This window comes from Topomyia yanbarensis, chromosome 3, assembly GCF_030247195.1.
Source record: "Topomyia yanbarensis strain Yona2022 chromosome 3, ASM3024719v1, whole genome shotgun sequence".
In the NCBI taxonomy this organism is placed as follows: Eukaryota; Metazoa; Arthropoda; class Insecta; order Diptera; family Culicidae; genus Topomyia; species Topomyia yanbarensis.
In genome coordinates, this window is record NC_080672.1 from 103,538,877 (window position 1) to 103,558,927 (window position 20,051).

Here is a 20,051-nt window from a genome sequence, read left to right on the forward strand (position 1 = left end):
ATTTACGAAAATTTGTAAAATTTACAAAAACTAAAATTTTCAAAAATATGCAAAATTCACAAAAATTTGTAAAATTTTCGAAAATTTGTAAAATTTACGAAAATTTGTAAAATCTACGAAAATTTCGCAAATTTTCTTAGATTTTACAAATTTTTGTAAATTTTACAAATTTTTGTAAATTTTACAAATTTTTGTAAATTTTGCAAATTTTCGTAAACTTGACAAATTTCGTAAATTTTACAAGTTTACGAAAATTTGCAAAATTTACAAAAATTTGAAAAATCTACGAAAATTTGTAAAATTTGCAAAATTTATGAAAATTTGTAAAATTTTCAAAAATTTGTAAAATCTATGAAAATTTGTAAAATTTACGAAAATTTGTAAAATCTACGAAAATTTGTAAGATTTACGAAAATTTGCAAAATTTACGAAAATTTGCAAAAAAATTTGTAAAATTCATGAAAATCTGTAAAATTTACGAAAATTTGCAAATTCCACGAAAAGTTTAAAATGCACGAAAAGTTGTAAAATTTCCGAAAATTTGTAAAATCTACAAAAATTTGCAAAATTCACGAAATTTTTATCAATTTTTTACATTTTGTCAACAAAACCCTTAAGTAAAATGAAACATATTGAATGTGATTGTTTGATAGAGAAGGGGAGTGGGCGTAGCGTATTGGTAAATCAATTGCCTTGTACGCAGCGCACCTGGGTTCGAGTCCCGACCCCGCACATAGGGTTAGAAATTTTTCCTAAGAGATTTTTCTAACCCGAAGAGGCGAATGACCTTAAGGTTAAAACCTCTATAATCGAAATAAAAAAAAATTGATAGAGAACTTATCGTTAAAATAGTTCCTCTAACGATAACTTTATACATGTTTTTAAATCTCATACTAATTGATGTATAAAACTAAAATTTTATTACAGCATATGATTTTAAGCGTCATTTCAAATCAAAATGTATTTAACAAAAATCTTCTAAAATGCGATAGTTGTGGAGATATTTGGAATTTCGCTTCAACAAAAACAATAAATTCGTGAAATTGGGTTCTTTTTAAAAGTTATTTGCGTTTATTTTATGTAGCTCTCAAATGGTTCACAATATCGCCTTTTGAAAAAATGATGGAGAAACACGAATAACTTATGAAAAGGTCGCAATAAAATAAAATCTGGAGATCTGCATTTCATTTTTTTTTGTTATGTGCATTTTGATTTGAAATGGCGTTAAGAAATATTCAAAAATAAAATTGGATTTTTGAATGCAAATAATATGAATTATAAAAAATATGCCAAATTTGTTGTTAGGAATTTTTTTTATTGAAGGCTTCTCCATGATCCAAATACACTGAAAAAGTTTCTTTTACGACTTTAAAACGATAAACATTAGATTGTTGACATTTTATGGTGGGGTAACGCGAATAACTTTTAAAATGTGCACAATTACACGGATTAATTGTTTTTGTTGGAGCAAAATTCCAAATATCTTCACAACTATCGCATTTTGGAAGTTTTTTGTTAAATTAATTTTGTTTTAAAATGATACTTAGAATTATATTGTGCATTAACCCTAGAACGTTGCACCAGGGTACAAATGTACCCCAGGCCTTCTTTGGAGCCGTGTGAAGATGAGAATTTGACATTTATCGACCGGCGACCCTAACCATAATTAAATTTAGAGTTCCTAGTAAGAGTAGGAAAAGGTGGTATAGCCAATTTGCTTATAGCTTTCGTGGAAGCAGGTGTCAAAGTTGGCGTGGGGTACTTTTGTACCCCAGTGTACGGTTGCCGTTAGCGTTTCGTCAGGTCTCGTTCTGTCAGTGCAAATGTGACTCGTGACACTACCAGTTTGAATACTGGTTGTTTCATTACGTAAGTAACAATTAAGTATTATATAATCGTTTTTAATCATTTATTCAATTAATTTAACCGTTATGTGTCCAACAAAAAACACCTTTAACAAGCCAACGTGGGTATCCGGGTACCCACAAATTAAAATGCTCATAACTATGGCTTCCTTTAACCGATTTAGACACTTTCAAATGTTTTGGACTCAGGAACTTGTCCAATTTTTGATTCAGTGAAATTTAACCAGATGTATGGATCTGGTTCCTGGTAATCCGGATTTCCGAAGTAATGTTCCAGTGCTAGGGTATGATTTGTAACTTTAATAATGCCATAGCTTTTTAAATTCAAAACTCTACAAATTGTCTCGGAAGTATGTTCCCGAGCAAATTCTCATGGGTTCAAACACCATGCAACCCCATAAAAATACCATGAACATGGTCCGCGCCAAACTTTATAACCATCAAAATACCATGAAATGGTATCTAAACCCCATAAATACACCAAAATATGGTTTTTAAATGGGATTTTCTGGACCACGGCTTTCATGGGTTGAACCCATATCAAAACACCATGCAGGGGGGGGGGGGGGGGGGGGGGTGGGTAAATTTGAACCACGATCATGGGGTTACTCGGGTTATTTATAGTTACTGGATCCTATGGCAATTTGAAAAATGGAATTGGAATGGAATGGTCACTCACGGCCCTACGGGAACCTGCTCCGGAATGTCCGTTCCGGGGTCAAATGACCAAATGGTTCCAAAACCACGAGATACTGCCTACTAATGCAATTCCAAGAATTTTGATACCAATATTGCTAGTATTCCATTGAAATTCACAAATAGTATCCCAGCATTGGAACATGCTTCCGGAAATCCGGATTCCTGGGAACCGAAAGATGTAACCCGATTCATTTTTACCAAGTCTAGAAGTAGATTCATTCGTGAATCCAAAACACCCAAAAGTATCAAAATCGGTTGGAAATTGCCATAGTTATTGACATTTCAGTACACAGGTACCCACGTCGGCCTGTTACGTAGTAAAAAAATCAGGAGCACCTCCTTACTCCCCCCTTTATTATATTAGCAATATTATTAACCCAAAAGCTTGACTTAGTGAAGTTCTACGATGTCACAAAGTTTCAATTTCCAGCTATGGATAAAACATGGGAATTTTATTAATTGAAACCTGAAAAAGTACCCGGGTACCGCGTTGGACACATTAACAGTTAATTTAATTTTGAAGTAGAAGAAAAATCGTTCTCATTTTTGCTGATTTTTATTGCTTATTTTTTATAGTTTTTCAAAACAATGGCTCGCCAGTATAATTTGCGCACAGTAACTGCTGTAACAGCAACGTTACGTGTTACCAATGTAATACTGGTCAGAAATATTTTTTTCATTTCACTTTCCACCCCATTTCGTGGTATTTTCCAAAGCCAGATTTTTAAACCTTCAATCTTCCAAATAATTGCATTTTTTCAGAAATATCAAAATTCCATTTTATACCGTTCCTAGACCATTCTTTAAACTTTTAGAATCATTTGATTTTTTCAAATCGGTTGAAAATTCGCAAAATTATAGTAATTTTTGTGAAAAAAGTCGAAATCGCGATTTTTTCACTTTATTTTTGTTCAAACCAATTTAGTTATCATTGATTCAATAAATTCCGTACATTCACTTACACGGCTGTTTTCGCAAATAAAAAACGAAGAAAATGATACATTATACACTTCTTTTGTTTGCATTTTTACCTGCAAAAATTGCGATCAAACGCTTGGGGTACATTTGTACCCCATTGCAACGTTCTAGGGTGGAAAACGCATGTTCAACGTTCTAGGGATAAAATTGCAGTTTTGTATGACAATTAGTAGGAAATTTAAAAACATGTGTAGGGTTATCGTTAGAAATACTTTTTTACCGATAAGCTCTCTATTATGTAATTTCAGTTAAAATGTTTATTTTCTCTTTAGGTATTTGTTTATAATATATAACAAATTACATAAAATGTTTTTTTGCAATTTAAATTTTTTACATATTTTTTGTTTTTTTTTAGAAAAATGACAACATTTTTTTCAGTTTATATTTTTTTCGTACAGAAGTATCCATTCACTGTAACTCGTTCTCAGATAGTTGTGCTGTATAAAAAACAGCGACCGATTTTTTTTTAACCCATTATTGCCCAACTTATTTTTCACACGCAGCACAAATTGAGTTTTCCGATTGGAAAAAATGATGTGGTCATTCCAGTGAAATTAATTTCCTACTAAGAGTATCTGATATAATAAGGAACAACAAGTGAAAATTTCAGATTGATCGATTAATTAATTCCTGAGATATCGTGGTCGCCGCGAATGAACTTCTCAACAAAATACGATTCCGAGATAATCGAGTTTCACTGTCGCTGCAGCGAGTCAACGGTCTAGCGTATCAAACACTACGCACCGCCTACGAGTGGTCAATGGGTAGCGGTCTATGAATCGATGTAACTCAAGTTTTGGAATTCCGATCTTAATGAAATTTTGAGAAAATTTTCCTCAGCGTATGTAGTTTGAGAATATCTAATTTACAAAAATTCGATTTTTTCATCATGACAAAAATGTGTAACCCCTTAAGGGAAAATTGAATAAAAACAAAACATAAACACCGGTTTAACCACTCTAACTTCTCTAAACGCATTCTGTAAGAGTATATGAACAATATTAACTCATTGATAATGCTTGTTCTGCGTTATTCATTAAGTAATAGGAGTTATTCTTAGCACCTACTATATATAGTAGGTTGGGCAATAATGGGTTAAATAATGCACGTAGAAACGTGTATGCTCTTTTGAAAAATTGCTCTTGTATCAAAATATTGCAATTGCCAGCGAATATCATGGAGATTCATAAACCGAACACCACCTGCAAAGCTTCGTTCGAATCGACGATGGTCATATTTTGCTGTCGACCAGTTTCTCATGGAATCCCTTAGGAGTTTACAAGTATAAATTTCACGTGAAGAATCGTTAGGAGACAAACTCTGATCTGTTTATTTTGTAGCGTTTTTAAAAGTACTAACAGCTGGGCATGACATTGATTGTTACTTTTTGCCACCTTCAGTTATTTACCCTAGAAAAGGTGGATTATAAATTTTTGTCAATATCTCTGTTTATGTAAAAGAGTATTCTCTTATCTGTTTATGTCAAAAATCGAGATGTCCACCCTTATTTTGTTTACATCAAAATGAAGTGCACTTATTGTGAAGAATTAGTCAAGAAGACTCTGCATTAGACTGACCAGAAAAAAAAAGAATTTTTGAAAACTCTATCGGCCCACCTTTGATTCGATTCCTAGTCCCACCAGGAGTACTTGCACCAAATTTGAAGCAAATCGGACAAGTTCTAGCTATCAGACCAACGTGCCTGAAGTTTGTAGGAGATTTTTCGAGAATTTACATCAAGAAACCCCACTTACTCACATTTTTCCCGCTAGCTGTCACTGTATGCATCGTATTATCACTGTAAGTGAAAATAAGAAAGATAATTTAATTGTGTACAACTTTGTCGAAGGCTGCTAGTCAATCCGGCTTTGTTAAAAGAAGTTATTAAAATTTTAACGAAGTGATGTCTGAGTCAGATTTCCATGGGCCTAGCAGTGCGAGATCTCGATTCCCACGAACTATACATTTTTGTGAAATAACTGTTAGGTTTAGCTTAATAGTATGTTCAGAAGAATTATATCACATAATACGAGTTATGTTTTGGTTGGAAAATTTTAGTTCCAACTGTGACCGCATAGAGGGCGCCAACACTAACTTTTCATAGAAGAGAGATAGAATATCGAAATGTTCGAGAGAATTATTGCAAAATGCCTGTTCTACAACTTTGTGGAAGACAACTAATTTCTATCTTTCTCCGTTGAAATGTTAGTGTTGGCGCCCTCTATGCGGTACAATGTGGAACTAAAATTTTCTAACTAAAACATGACTCCTATTATTTACTACAATTCTTCTGAACATACTATTGAGCTAAATCTAACGGTTATTTCACAAAAATGATTAGTTCGTGCGAATCGAGTACTGATGCACAATCATGCACTGCTAGGCCCTATGGAAAACTGACTCAGACACCACTTCGCTAATAGTTTAATAACTTCTTTTAACAAAGCCGGATTCACTAGCAGTCTTCGACAAAGTTGTAGACAATTGAATTATCTTTCTTATTTTCACTTACAGTGATAATACGATGCGAACAGTGCCACCTAGCGACGAAAATGTGAACTAGTGGCTTTTCTCCATGCAAATTGTCGAAAAATCTCCTACAAACTTCAGGCACGTTGGTCCGGTAGCTAGACTTCTTTGACTATCTTCTTTGATTTAGTTACGACCGTTCTTATTTCGTGTTACCATTATAATTCCTTTCTCGACTGATTTGAGCATACGGCTTTATCTATTATATCACGAGAGAGTCTCAGTTTGGTGCCTCCGTACGCAGAGTGGAACGTCACATTTTCATACTACACATTCTTTACCGTAGCTATCTAGTAGTATTTATTGTTCATATTTAAATAATCTTGCTGTAAAGTACCTTCAAAAGAAAAGACAATTTATGTTGCCTTCTTGTACTCAAAAGCAGCCACCCATTTAACAACCAATCACCAGCACCCTATTGGAAATAAATTTTGAACTATCACATCTATACCAAAATTAGATGCAGTTCGTTAGCTTCGTACATTGCCATAAAGCTTTCTCGCTTCTATCGGCACTAACCGAGCAGAGAAAATACACCCACCCGCGGTATTTATCAGTTGAGTGGAATGGTGTAAAATGTGTACTTTGGTTAATATTGTCGAGTGTTTCAGAAACATATCTGTATGTGTGAAATGGTGTTTTGAATGGTCTTTCACCGAGAGTGTGCGATTCATATTTTTATCTAGCGCACCGGTGAAAGTAGTGCTCTTTCCAACCCTCACAAGGAGGGTCGCCTATTTGCTGTGGTGCATTTTACCCACCCAACTCCCCCGACCTAATCGACTAGCAAACGAAACATTGAAGTGGCACAATCAGGTGTGCAAACAGCAAGTTTTATGATTTCAGGATCTTTTTACTTACACCATAGCAGACGACAGCCCCCGTAAACAACACAAAGGAAAATAAATTTGCGAATGATATCGGCACACCCCATGTCCTCCGTGATCCCCCTTTCCCTGCCGTTTGTCGATGGGGTAGTAAATATCGAATAAAAGCTAGCAAACTTTGAAGCGAACGTTCCGGCTGCGGCTTGTCTATTGGAACCCCTGACAATAGAAGACACACAGAGGTTCACTCCTTCGCATTTTGTGTTGCTATTGAAAGGAGAAAGTTTTCATCGGCCCTAGTTTGGAGCGATCGCATGAAGATGAAACTCTTTTGACTCAATTGAGCATTCATGGCAGAACAATGGTTTAATTAAATTGTAAATAAAAGCAGCCGAAAGTTTTCGGAAAGTTGGAGTTTTCCCCCCAGTTCGAGTTCAAACGACATTTATATTTCAATAATGTTTGCTGAACGGTCACAGCAATTTGGTGAAATCATTCAACGACGTTTTAATATTTACCGATTTTGATCTCAGGTTCCTTTCAGTTTTTGCTTCTTGTAGTTTGCTTTTCAATAGTTGCAAAAAACGTTTCACTGCATAAATGTGAATTTACTTCAAACGGCTACCGGCATACAAACTACCGTCATCGCTTTGCTCTTTCGGTTATACGTAGTTACGCTCCCCCATCCACTTATACGTATAATGCGCATCCCTGCTCGGGTGTGTGAATAAATTACAGTCACAAGGGCTCAATTGAGGACACCATCATCAGAGCTGTAGAAGAACTCTCAAAACGCTACTAACTAAACTCGCACTGCAGGTGAGCTTTGAAATCTGCTACTTTTTGAAATTTCATTCAGGCGTGCGATCGTCACCTCCACTTACTCCTACTTGTCTAACTACGCTGTTCTATTTGTGTGCTACTCTTCAACTAGTCTGCTTCATTTCTCTGCTTGGATCCCGCAACATATAGGGGAAACGAGCATAATGCCGATGCAAACGGGCAGAATTGATATCCTCTGGACATAAGCTATTAAAACAATTTGATTTAAATTATTTGTATTGTCTTTGTCGCTTTTCCTATGCGACAAGCAAGCTTTTAAAAGATGTGTATGTGTGTCTGGTACATAATCGGTATGTAGTGACTGCACTTAGGGTTGGCAATTGAGTTTTGTTAGCGGTTTGTACTCGATCTTTGCTATTGTCAACACTTGAGATAATTGATACTGTAACTCAAAACAAACTTTTGAAAATATATACTGAAAAAAAATTATTTCAAAAACGACGGTCATGTCCGAGACATAATCAGATTGATGTAGAATGCCCTTTAGGCTGTCAATTTGTATGTATTAATTTTTACTATCTTCCAAAAGATTACCATTTAAAGTATTCACTCACTGGAGTGAGGGTTCCTATAAACAGCGAACTCAAATCGATGAACACACCGTCTATCTCAACGTTGTGAGCCGGTATGCAGATGCGGCAATCCTTCGTAAAAGACTTGCTGCCAATAATGTCTTTTGCTTCCTTTAGACATAATATCAACATTCAGAGCTTATTAGAGCGAACTTTCTGGATATTTGTAACGGCTGAATACTTCTATCTTTAATCAGAATGCATTATTTTTTACGATTTTCTAAAAGATTATATTCTCACTTGTGAATTTTACTCGCGAACACAAAATAATCGAATGCTTTACGTTTGATCAAGTCTCCGAAATCCATTCGTTTCTCTTTCGAATTTGAAACAACGATCTCATGATTCGATTGTTTTAAGATATGCCTGTAATCCTAGCTATCAACAGTCTTATTTTAGTCAGATGGTACTTTTTGGCTGATTATCTAACATTGCTTTAGTTAAACTTACATTCAATAAACAAAACAAGACAAAAATAAACTCCCACATTTTGAAAACAAAGCAATACTAAAACTGTTTCAGCTAGTCTCATTCTTCTCACCCACCAAAATCTCGAATTAACCCACAACTTTTGCTGAAATTAAATGACTTAGCCTTACAATATATTTGGCAAATTTGTTGTACTTTGCAAGCCCCTTCTTTTAATTTAAACAGACAAATCCAAATATAAGATTTAGGGTGTTCCCTAAAAAACATTTTTTTTCGTAGTTTTTATTTTTTACTAAAATATCCTTTGGACAACTTCAAGATTATTTCAAGGCGCATAACTTGCTTTAAAACACCAACTACTAAACTTTTTTCGTTTCAAATAACTTTTTATAAAATATATAACTTTTTCAAATAGCATTATCTACGATTATGGCACTTAACATTATATACCGTTACTGTCATATGAAATAGCATGCTTTGTAGTAAAGATCACCAGAAGATGGCAAATATGATATATTTTTATTATCTTGCAATATTTACTCAAAAATTAGTTTATTTTTAGTAAAAGTACATTTAACTTTCGAATGAGAGAAGCTTGAGGTTCAGTATATTAAAACTAGTTGTTCTCCTTAAAAATTGCAAAAGTTATTTAATGAAAACAGTTTTTTATGAAATACCCTATTTTTTGGTAAATTTCTTATAAAATGAAAAATATTCGACATAGAGTTACAGTGTCTTCGACAAAGTTTTTTTAAAAATTTTTGTTCCACAATTTTCTGGACTTCACTGTCTTCCACTCTATCTCAAACCATCAAAAAGAAAATTTTCTGATTTTAAAATAATTATAACCACCCTACCCACTATTAAAAATAATCGGAAAGTATTGTAAAGTGCAATATTTTAGCATATTGTCCGCCATGAAAGTTATTTAAACATATTACAAAGGGTAAATTCATGAAAAACCAAATTTTTATTATAACTTTTTAGTTTTCATTTTTTCTAACCCTTCTTTAACCCTTGTGAAGGCAAGCTAAAATCCTAACATTAAAGGGCAAGCCGGGCCTCTCAGGCCCGTCTAAATTCAAGCTCCTTTTTGCCATTCTTATATAGAAAGGTTATCCAATCGGTCGAAATTTCGACTTTTTAACCGAGACCCGCAGGGCCAAATCTCTTATACCATTCGACTCAGTTCGTCGAGATCGTAAAATGTCTGTATGTGTGTGTATGTATGTATGTATGTATGTATGTATGTATGTATGTATGTATGTGGCAAACAATCTCACCGATTTTTCTCAGAGGTGGCTGGACCGATTTGTACAAATTTAGTCTCAAATGATCGGTCGCTGTTGATTTTTTTTTATTGATCCGACTTTCGGTTTTGGAGTTACGTGTTGAAGAGTATAATCACACAGCAAATTTCCAAAGAAACTGATACCACCATGATGTCCAAATGATGCAATATATATTAAAATATGTGCAACATTACTTGGCTTTGCATGTCTAGATCATTAATGACCCACCGAAGCCACTTCGACCACATTGGCCAGCTATGGCAGTTCTTGATGCCCCGGGGGAGCTTACCAAGTTCCTAAGATAATGTCATACCTATTTCTCAGCAAATTCTTTACCGATTTTTACAAACTTGGTTTCAAATGAAAGGTACAGCATTCCCATTGGTTGCTGTTGAATTTCTAATTGATTCGACTTCCGGTTCCGGAATTACAGGATGATGAGTACGAACACGCAGTAAATCCCGATTTCAGCGTATAAGGCAATGGATGTAAAAAGCTCAAATTTTTTTTCCAAAAGGTGAGTACTCGGAAGATCACGTCGACTGTCGATTGGTTCTGAGCTCCATTTCGTTTGAACACGACCAATAAATGTTTTTGGGTTGCTATTAATTTCTTCTGATGCATAACCGGAGTACATATTTATATTTTTCTGCATCAGATTCATCGTCGGAAGCAATATCATTCACATCTTCCTCGCTTTGCAAATCAGTTTCGGAATCGTCTGCTGTTGAATTTGCTCGAATTTCTTCCATTATTTCAGATTCTTTGAGATGATTGAAAACATGGGCATATCGTCTTATAGCCATTTCAATTTTTTGTTGCTTTTAGATTCTACAATTTGAATAATTACGACAACTATAACACAAAGAATAGACAACAGAAATAGACAATAACGACAGCGTTATGTTATGTTGTATCCAAATAATTGTCTAGTAGACCACAGTGGGTGAAATAAAAGTATTTACCCAAAAAAATATGGCACGCGTCATTATCGCATGCTATTTTTACATTTCTTATAAAAGAAATGTATAGATTTCGCTCAAACTTTCAAGATTTTTTTTCTTATAAGAAAAGGTAAAAAGATAAAATCAAGAAAAATATGATAAAATTCCTGCTAATATGAAGCTGAACTCATCAAAATGTTTTTTTTCAGATGAATATTAATGTATAAAACCCGTGGTATTCCTAGTAAATATTGCATGCACACCGGGCCTGCCAGGCCCGGCTTGCCTTTTTGTGCATGTAAAAAATTCAAACATAGCTGCGCATCACTCCATAGATGAAAATTTCACAATTCTTAATTGTTGTTATAGAGTTCAAAGCTACTTATCAAAATTTCCATGCCCAAGCTTATACTGCATACACATTTTTTTGTAACTAAAAAATTGTAACGTGCCGGGCCTCTGAGACCCGGTTGCCTTTTTGAGGGTTAAGATGTTTTACAGAGTTTTTGAAGACGAACATCTTCTAACACATCGAAACGCTAGGTTCTATTTTTCAAAAGATATAAGTACTTATAAAATCAAAAATATATATTTTTAAATCAATTTTATGGAATTTAAAAAAATATGGTTTTCGCTATTTTCTCTCAACCTTGAATTATGATCTTAGTTATAGTTAAAAAAGAATTATCTTTTGTTTGCCCCAATAAGTGATATTGTTATACCAAAGAACACCATTTTTGACGAAAAAGTTTTCATAACTTTACAGCGAAAATAGTTAGATGTGTGATGCCATGAAACAAATTGTTCGCCTTAAAACAGTCTTAAAGTTGTCTGAAGACTACTTCAGTTTTAAATCAACAACGCAAAAATTATTTTAACAAAACAGTTTTTCTAAGAAACACTCTAACATTCGATTTTAAATTTGATGTAAAATGAAAAATATGACAGAGCTTACATGTCTTCAGCAAACTTTTCCAAAATTTGTCATTCTGCAACTTCGCTGAAGGTCGTTTGGCTATAGCTAGAATTATTAAAAAGTTATTTTTTGATCTTGATAAAATAAGAACCACCCTAACTGTTGTTTTAACAAAAAAAAGTGGCTCACAAACTACGAAAACTTCCCCAAAGACTTAATAAAGCTAAGTTGTTTAGTTTTAGTAAAATCTCAAAATTCCTGCTAAATTTGCATTCTGAACCACTGTGTACTTGTTGAAATGTCGAACCATTTGGGATTTTTGATGTTTCTGGAAGCGATGGAAACTCCTCGTTTAATCTCAAATTGTTAAAACCTGCAGCTGTTTTCTTTGACTTTGTGTCAATGCTTTCTCGAGCAAGTATTTTTGATGTACCCTCAAGAGACAAATTGTAGCCTTTACAAGGAGTTTTATCCATCTACGGTTTTTGTGGGCAGTAAGAGATATCCCCAAATGGAGAACGTCATAGTTAACCTTTCCTGAGCCAACAAAGCATGGTTTTTAGTGGTGAATTGGGAAGCTCTCTTTAGTATTTCTGTAAATAAAGATCTCTTATTAAGGGATATCATTCCTATGATTCTTTGCACACTTGCCACGCCGATCCCTATTGCTACAAAGACCCATTTGCATGTATCTAGTGCAAATCATGTCGAAGAAGCTTCTGCCTTTTCTGCTGTTTGTACCGCGAAGGAGTGTCCCGTTTTAATTAGCTAATGTCACCCGATACGAGTTTTAAGACATACAATGTTGTCCCATCTTGTGCTGTTGCAATTTAAAATCTTCACTCAGTGAAGAAAGAGGACCTTAGAACATTCAATCCTTTCACCACACGCATGACACCGTCGATCTCAACTATGTGGCCGGGTATGTGGACGCGGTAGTCCATCATAAAACACTTGTCGTCAGTAGGGCCATTTGCTTGATTTGGACAGGCTATCACAATCCTGAGCTTATCTGAGCGAACTTTCGAAATATTTGACACAACTCAATATTTCTGCGTCAGTTATTTCGAAATTTAGCCACCTTCAAACACCTAGTGTTAATTGATTTCACGAATATTCAGTTCAAGAATTGCAACTGAAATTTACATGAAATGAGCGACAGTCAAACACGAACGAGCTTTTGTTGAATCAATTGGAAATCCGGTTTCCATTGCTTTTAACAAGTCCACCAACGGAAATACATTTAACGGTTGGTGAAGAAACAAATATTGAAATAAATTCTTTGGATTGTTGTATAATACAGACGGCTGAAATTTTCTAATGCACTTTCTGCTTAGTGAACCAATCTGCACGCACAGTCTTCCGGAAAAATGCTCCATCCGTTGCCTTCAAACACCTAGCGTAAGCTAACTGCACAATTTCTCCTGGAAAAAAATCGTCCTTCATTCGCCTTCTAACACCTGACTTCGAATGTTATTGCTAACAAATCTGCAGTTAATCTATCTTTTTAAATTTCACAAAACTTTAGGTTCTCTGTTGGAGAACATTTGGAAGGTTTCCTCAAAATTATTTCTTTGGGTCGGGATTTTATTCGTGTAATGTCCCGACTTATGTCCAACCACTACACCTTGGATGCGCATTTGCGGCGTATTGGGCTTGCGGAGAGTAGTCTGTGCGCTTGTGACGAGGGCTATCACGACATCGAGCACGTTGTCTGGGTATGCGCCGGGTATTTGGACGCCAGGTCTCAGTTAAAGGATTCCCTTCGGGCCCGAGGTAGACCACCCAATGTCCCAGTCCGAGATATGCTGGCAAATCGTGATTTCCCCTATATGTCCCTTATTTATACTTTCATAAAAATGATAAATATCCCAATTAGCCCCTCTCTTATTATTTCTCGTTTTTAGAAGTTTTCTCCTGCCTTGTGGAACCGATCAGCTCCAGACTGCAACTATGTAACCGCCGTCGCCCTTACCACTACGGAAACTGAAGCGAGAGCGATTCGAGGTCCGATGACTTTTGAAGGATTTCCCGCGGGTCCGAAGAATACCATCCGCCAATCCGACCTACTAGACTGAGGCGCTAATTTGTTTCGCTGATCTCCCGTTTGCCCGAAAGTTGCAAGTTTTGCTCTTCTCTCCCGGTCACCATTTACGCTTTCTCTCCCCTGTCCTTGATACAACTGCTTCTACACCGATTTTGGAAATAAGCCTCCCTCTGAATATCTTGACCAAGCATAAGTTTCCGGTAAAAAAGTTTAAATTTGTATTCCGTATTCCTAGTTTTAAGATAGTTGTAATTTTACCTTTTTGTTAAAACTATTGTCCCCCATCTTGTACATAGAATTGTATCCCTAGTTTTAAAACACCTTTGAAATTTTTCATAAATATTTGTTCCCCCTTTTGTGTACCAAACTATATTGTTAGTTTTAAGATAACTGTAAATATTTCCTAAAAAACTATTACTATTGAATTCCTTGTTTTAAAATTTTTCATAAAAAAATCTTTTGCCCCCTCTCTTGTATATAGAATCTTATTTCTAGTCTTAAGAGAGCTGTAAAATTTTTCTCTTTAAAAAAATATTTCGACATTGTAACCTCCTAGTTTTAAAATATCCAAAATATAAAAACAAAAGAATTTGGCACCGCCACGCTAACGCATTTGTGCCTATCAAATAAACGAAATGAATAAAAAAGAAATTATTTCTTGTGTTCTATAAAAAAGCCATACATACTTCGAAAATAAAATTTGTTTAAAATCCGTGTGCTAATTTTGCTCATTTTTTCATTGGCATATTTTGTGCGCATTGTGTGAAGAAATAATATACTTGGGGGACGTCTGCAGGGGACGCTGAAATCTTTAGTTGCTTTATAAACAAAACAAAGATAAATAATGAAGTAAGTCGGGATAAATGTAAATACTATTCTAAGGATATACTTATTTATTATTCGAAAGTCGAACAGAAAATGCCAATGCATTGCAAAGTAAACACCAAAGGGGCCCCAAATTGAGACTATTCAAAAGGATTGCTTTTTGAGATGAGATAGTGAGCGCAAAAACAGAAAAGTTAGTTGAGTTATTTTGACGCCACAAACCTGGTCGAATGGTGGAATGCCCGATAACCGATCACAATTTAACCGGAAGGCATTACACCAATTGTGATTTGATCGATATCCGTGACCGAATGCGTTTTAACCGAGCGCCATATGATCAAATAATTATAATTGATACATGGGCTGTTTAAGACATAACTCCCAAGAGTGGCCGAGGCTGAAAACTCTATGTCTTCCTAGTCTAATTGTCACCATCACTTTTATCGTTTTGTGTGTGTATCCAACTAGTATTCTGTCTAGTCAAACTAGTTCAAAGTACTTATTTAATTTCATCACATCCGCATATTATTATGCCGCCAAGCACTCTACAAATTGCACCAATTCATTGCTCCTGCTGTCTGCGCACCAATGCTGTACCGCAGTTCATTGTGCTGCACCAAGATACACTTTGAATTGCAAATTCTTGTTCACTCGAGTGGTTCCACTCAAGAACGGCAAGATTTCGCTTATCTAACGGAAAGTCACACAAAACAATCAAACAAAATTAGGAACGAGAATATTCGTGAATGCCCCGAAAGCACGCTAGTACTTCTTCTATCTACCAAGTTTAATTAAAACTAACTTAATTTCCATTTGAGTTGGTTCTGCGATGACGGTACGAGAAAGGTTAGCCGGAAGTTGGTGGAAAATTTGCTTCTGGTGTGTATACTCACAGGATGGCCCGAAGGAAACGGGCAAGCTGGTGCCGTTTAACAGGAAATGCCTTCTGCAGCAAGTATTTCTTCTTTTCATTTGCTTTCGTTGTATTGTTGCATTGCTTAAGCAGCCAGGAAGTATAATGCGGATGAGTGCAAAAATTCACGTTTCGCCGGATGGCTGGTATTCCTGCGGGAATGTCAGTTTAGTGAGGCACGGAAAACCAACTGCACTGTTGTTTCAGGCGATGGTTGTGGTTTAGTTTTATTTGGACATTTATTATTATGTGTTTGTGCTTTTCCATTGGTTTTCAATATTGTGCCCAAATATGCTTTATGAGAAATTCCACGCAGGTCGTCCGATAATAATTAAAATCGTGGTCGACCATCTTTGATTTCGATGAAACTTTAAACAATTCACCGGCATGGAAAATTTAACATTTTCCACGGTCAATGAGATCATTTTGACTCAAGAGCGATTTTTTATAAGGGCATAGATATTTTTACAAGCAGCATTTTCAAGAAAAATGTCAAATATCACGAAAACAATCGCGTTTTACAAAATTTTCGTTAAATGCATTTCGATTTTAAATGACTTAGTTTTTCTGTCAATTTGTATGCAACTTAGCCCTAGAACGTTGCACTGGGGTACAAATGTACCCCACGCATTCTTTGGAGCCGTATGAAGACGAGAATTCGGCATTTTTACCAACTTGGGACCCTAACCATAATTCAATTTAGAGTTCCTAGTGAGAGTAGGAAAAGGTGGTATAGCCAGTTTGCTTGGGGCCTTCGTGGAAGTAGGTGTCAATATTGGCGTGACAAAATAATTCTTGGCTGTGACTGAAATTAATAAAGTCCAAAGTCCAAAGCAAGCAAATGAGATTGCTTCTTCCAAGCTCTTTACAAACGAATATTTTGTCGATGTGCCTGCTAATAGAGTAGAAGTAAATGGCGTCGCACAGATCTTCGAACCAAAGTAGTACAAAACCTAAAATGTTGCCAAATTTGGCTGAAAATCACAAGGTAAGCTAATTTTAAGGTGCCGAGTTAATTTTTGATGTCAAATGTCGTAAAATATTAGATATTTTTCCATACAGTGTCATTGAACCTTTCTTATGACTATGATCCTATTTTTATGATAAATTTTTCGATACTATTCACCAATATCAACAATATCATTAAAAATGAAGAACACTAGTTCAAATCCAGTGTATAACGTGTTGGTTTACTGTAGATTGCCTAGTTATTTTGCACAAAACATCGTTCATCTCCATATCAGTAACAAAACTTCAAAATCTCCCTAAACCAGTTTGCGCACCTAAGTGCAGAACAAGACCATGATATTCGCAAAGTAGAGGTAGTTGTATTATATTTGATCGTTCCGAAATGTTTTGCCTGATTGTACAGAACACATTAGTAAATAACGCTTTTAATGCACCTAACAGTTTGATAATACATTTCTTATAACTCTTAAAACTCTCTGTTACGACGAGCAGTAGTTGAATCAGATTGGGAGCGGCTAAACTTCTTTCAGCAGCTATTTTCACACGGTATTGTGTAGGTCAGCTAAAGCTGGAAACATTTATTTATTTCATATCGTTTCTGTTGATTTTACATGTATTTACTTACAACTTTTTAGTGCTCGATATAATTCTGATTCCTAACTCGGTAACTTCATTTGTCATCGGCAAAACCGGATCGTATATAGGATTGTAGCAATTATAATAATTTTCAAAATAAACTTTAGGAATAGTCTGTAGCGGTTGATTTCAACATGTGTTCCGTACCTAGTCTTCTATCCTTCTCCCGTTTATTGTTCTTGAATCAGTCAAATAGCAATCTATACCCATTATAGCCCCTACCAAGCATAGACGGGCTAATTCTGTCGCAACACTCTCTCTTCGGATATTATATCGATCAAATTAGCATGGGACAAAATCATTGCAAGAAGTTTCGAAAGGCAAATCAAATCAAATCAAAGGTGAAGCGAAAAAATGCCCTTTAGCATGGGCGGTCAATCGACTTATTACTAATGCTTTGTGAATAAAATGTTTAAGTTCTTCATTCAATGCAATATTAATGGAAAATCACAATTCTCCTAAGGGACTGTATATGTAGTGCTAGGCCAAAGAATAAAAAATAATGCTTAATATTAAATCTTTAATAGCGTTTATTCAATTTTCATGGCGATCTGAGAACTAGAACTTAAATTACAGCCCTTGAGGCGGTTATTTTGATATCGACTTTTTCTAAAAGTGACCTCACAGTGAGCAACATATTTCGGATACCGTGGGATTCCCAATAGGTAGTGATTGAACAAAGGATTTTGATTTGCATCATTATTACTGATCATTATGCCAAAAAACAAAGTAGAAAGCTCTCAATACCTGATTTTTTGGAAAAAAAAATTGTGTCGATTTCATGACATGTCCATTTTCGTTTTTCTATTAAAGCGGGCCTTTTCTCGAAAAATTAAAATATCCTTAAAATTCAACCTGCGTCACTTTCTAGCGTTCTAAGGAATCGAAAAAACTTTTGTTTTTGGCTCTAGGTCAAAGATTACGAGAGGTAGATTTCCGGTCATGGACCCTTTCCAAAAGAACTAGCCTGCGGGAAAATGCTGTCCAACCGCCATCTCACGTTGAAAATACTTGACAATTTTTTTGTGCATCAAAACTTAAGTGTTTTAAATCCTATTTTATGTCACTTTTTTCATCTATACATTGTGTAAAGTAAACTTTCCTAAACATGCCTATTTATGCGTGCCCTACAGTGGTGCAACCCCTTAATTAAATTTTGCAACCATGGTTAGAGAAAATAATGAAAGCTTGTGATAATGTAGATCCGCTACATATATAAATCTGGTCCACAAGCTGGCGGATCCAGGAGGAGGGTCCGGGGGGTCCGGATCTCTTCCGAAAATTTTCAACTTGTTGAGTAATTTTAAATTAGTTTCAATTTTAGTTTGAGCTTCAAACTCAAAATCTTTCAAACCAAATTAAAGCACCAATAATGATATTCATTAAATGAGGTTTTTATGTAATTATTATTAATGTTCATTTTAAAATCGAAATTTCGAACCGATCCCGATTTTTTTCTGGATCCACACCTGCCAACATGATTGAAAAAATCCAGTTTTTTGCTTATATCAATAGATAAATCGAACAATATATCCACAACAATCTTTCACATAGCCTTTTTAAGATTCTAACAAACAATATTACCAGAAAACCGTTTTCATTGTTTCTGTGGCACGTTAGAAACAAAAATTCATACCAAAACACGTATTTTTTTGAAAACCGCGAAAAAAAGGTTCGGAAAGTCAAACCTTTGTTGTTTCGCTAATTTCAACCAGAATTAAGAAATAGTCCTTGACTCCATCATTTTGTGAAGTTTTGCAAGGAAAATTTTGATTTTATATTTTCATATGTGTTTACAAATACTTACATTTTCAAATAGCTATCTATAACTTTTTCTTTCCTTTCCAAAAATCACGAAAACAAGTTTCTTTTTTGTCTCCTAATGCAGTGTTTCTATTAATTTAGGACACTTTTTAACATAAACTACCTAAACAAACGAGCGATTGGTAGACGGTTCGCCATATTTTCGAAGAAATCGTAAAATTAACTTTTTAACAAACTACCAAAAATTTGGTGTGATTTGATGCAATAGAGAATATTTATCCTCAAGAATAATACTCAAGTTTTTTGTAGACGAGTTTAAAACGAATTTGTTGCCACTTATGTACTTTGAGTCATTTATTTCGCTTCTCGTTTTCCTAAATATGATCCAGATCGATCTGAGGGTCATAAGTTAGAAAATTACCTGTCAGAAGGTTCTTCCCAATGAAAGGTTGCGCACTGATGGGCGATCAATGTACCTACATACTGACAACTTGAAATTGTTCGATGGTTACTTCTAGCTGTGGTAGGTAGAAAAATGAAAATCAAAATATGTTTTGATATCATCCGTTTCCGTTTTTACGAAATAAATTCCTCCTTGTGTATTAAAACGGATAATTACTATAGAGTAAAGCCATGTCAAGTGATCTTCTAATTTTTCGCAAAATCACCGATCTTCATGAGGTATATTTTATTGTATAGAGATTATGGTGAATAGCTTTTGGTATAAATATTTCGTTAAAATTCCTTTTTTTCTTTAAGATATAAACCCTTAAACTTTATTGCATCATAAAATTGTAAATTTTATATCTCAAAAACTACTGAAGATAATTCAATAAATTTTTGCACACTTATGGAATGATACTTGCACTATCTTATAAAAATGCTTTTACTTTATAATTGGGTGAATAACGGTATTTTACATCTATCTAAAATTTTCAATTGTATTTTTTATTGTGTTCTTCGCGCTAAAAATCTTCAAAACGTGTATCAAATTATGCGGCAA

General features: G+C 34.9%; 1 protein-coding gene across 6 annotated transcripts in view; it reads right to left on the reverse strand.

Moving 5' to 3' along the window:
• LOC131690553 (alpha-catulin) overlaps nucleotides 1-20,051 on the reverse strand; it is a 504,668-nt gene that overhangs the window by 123,031 nt on the left and 361,586 nt on the right. The gene's annotated exons all lie outside the window — the stretch shown is intronic.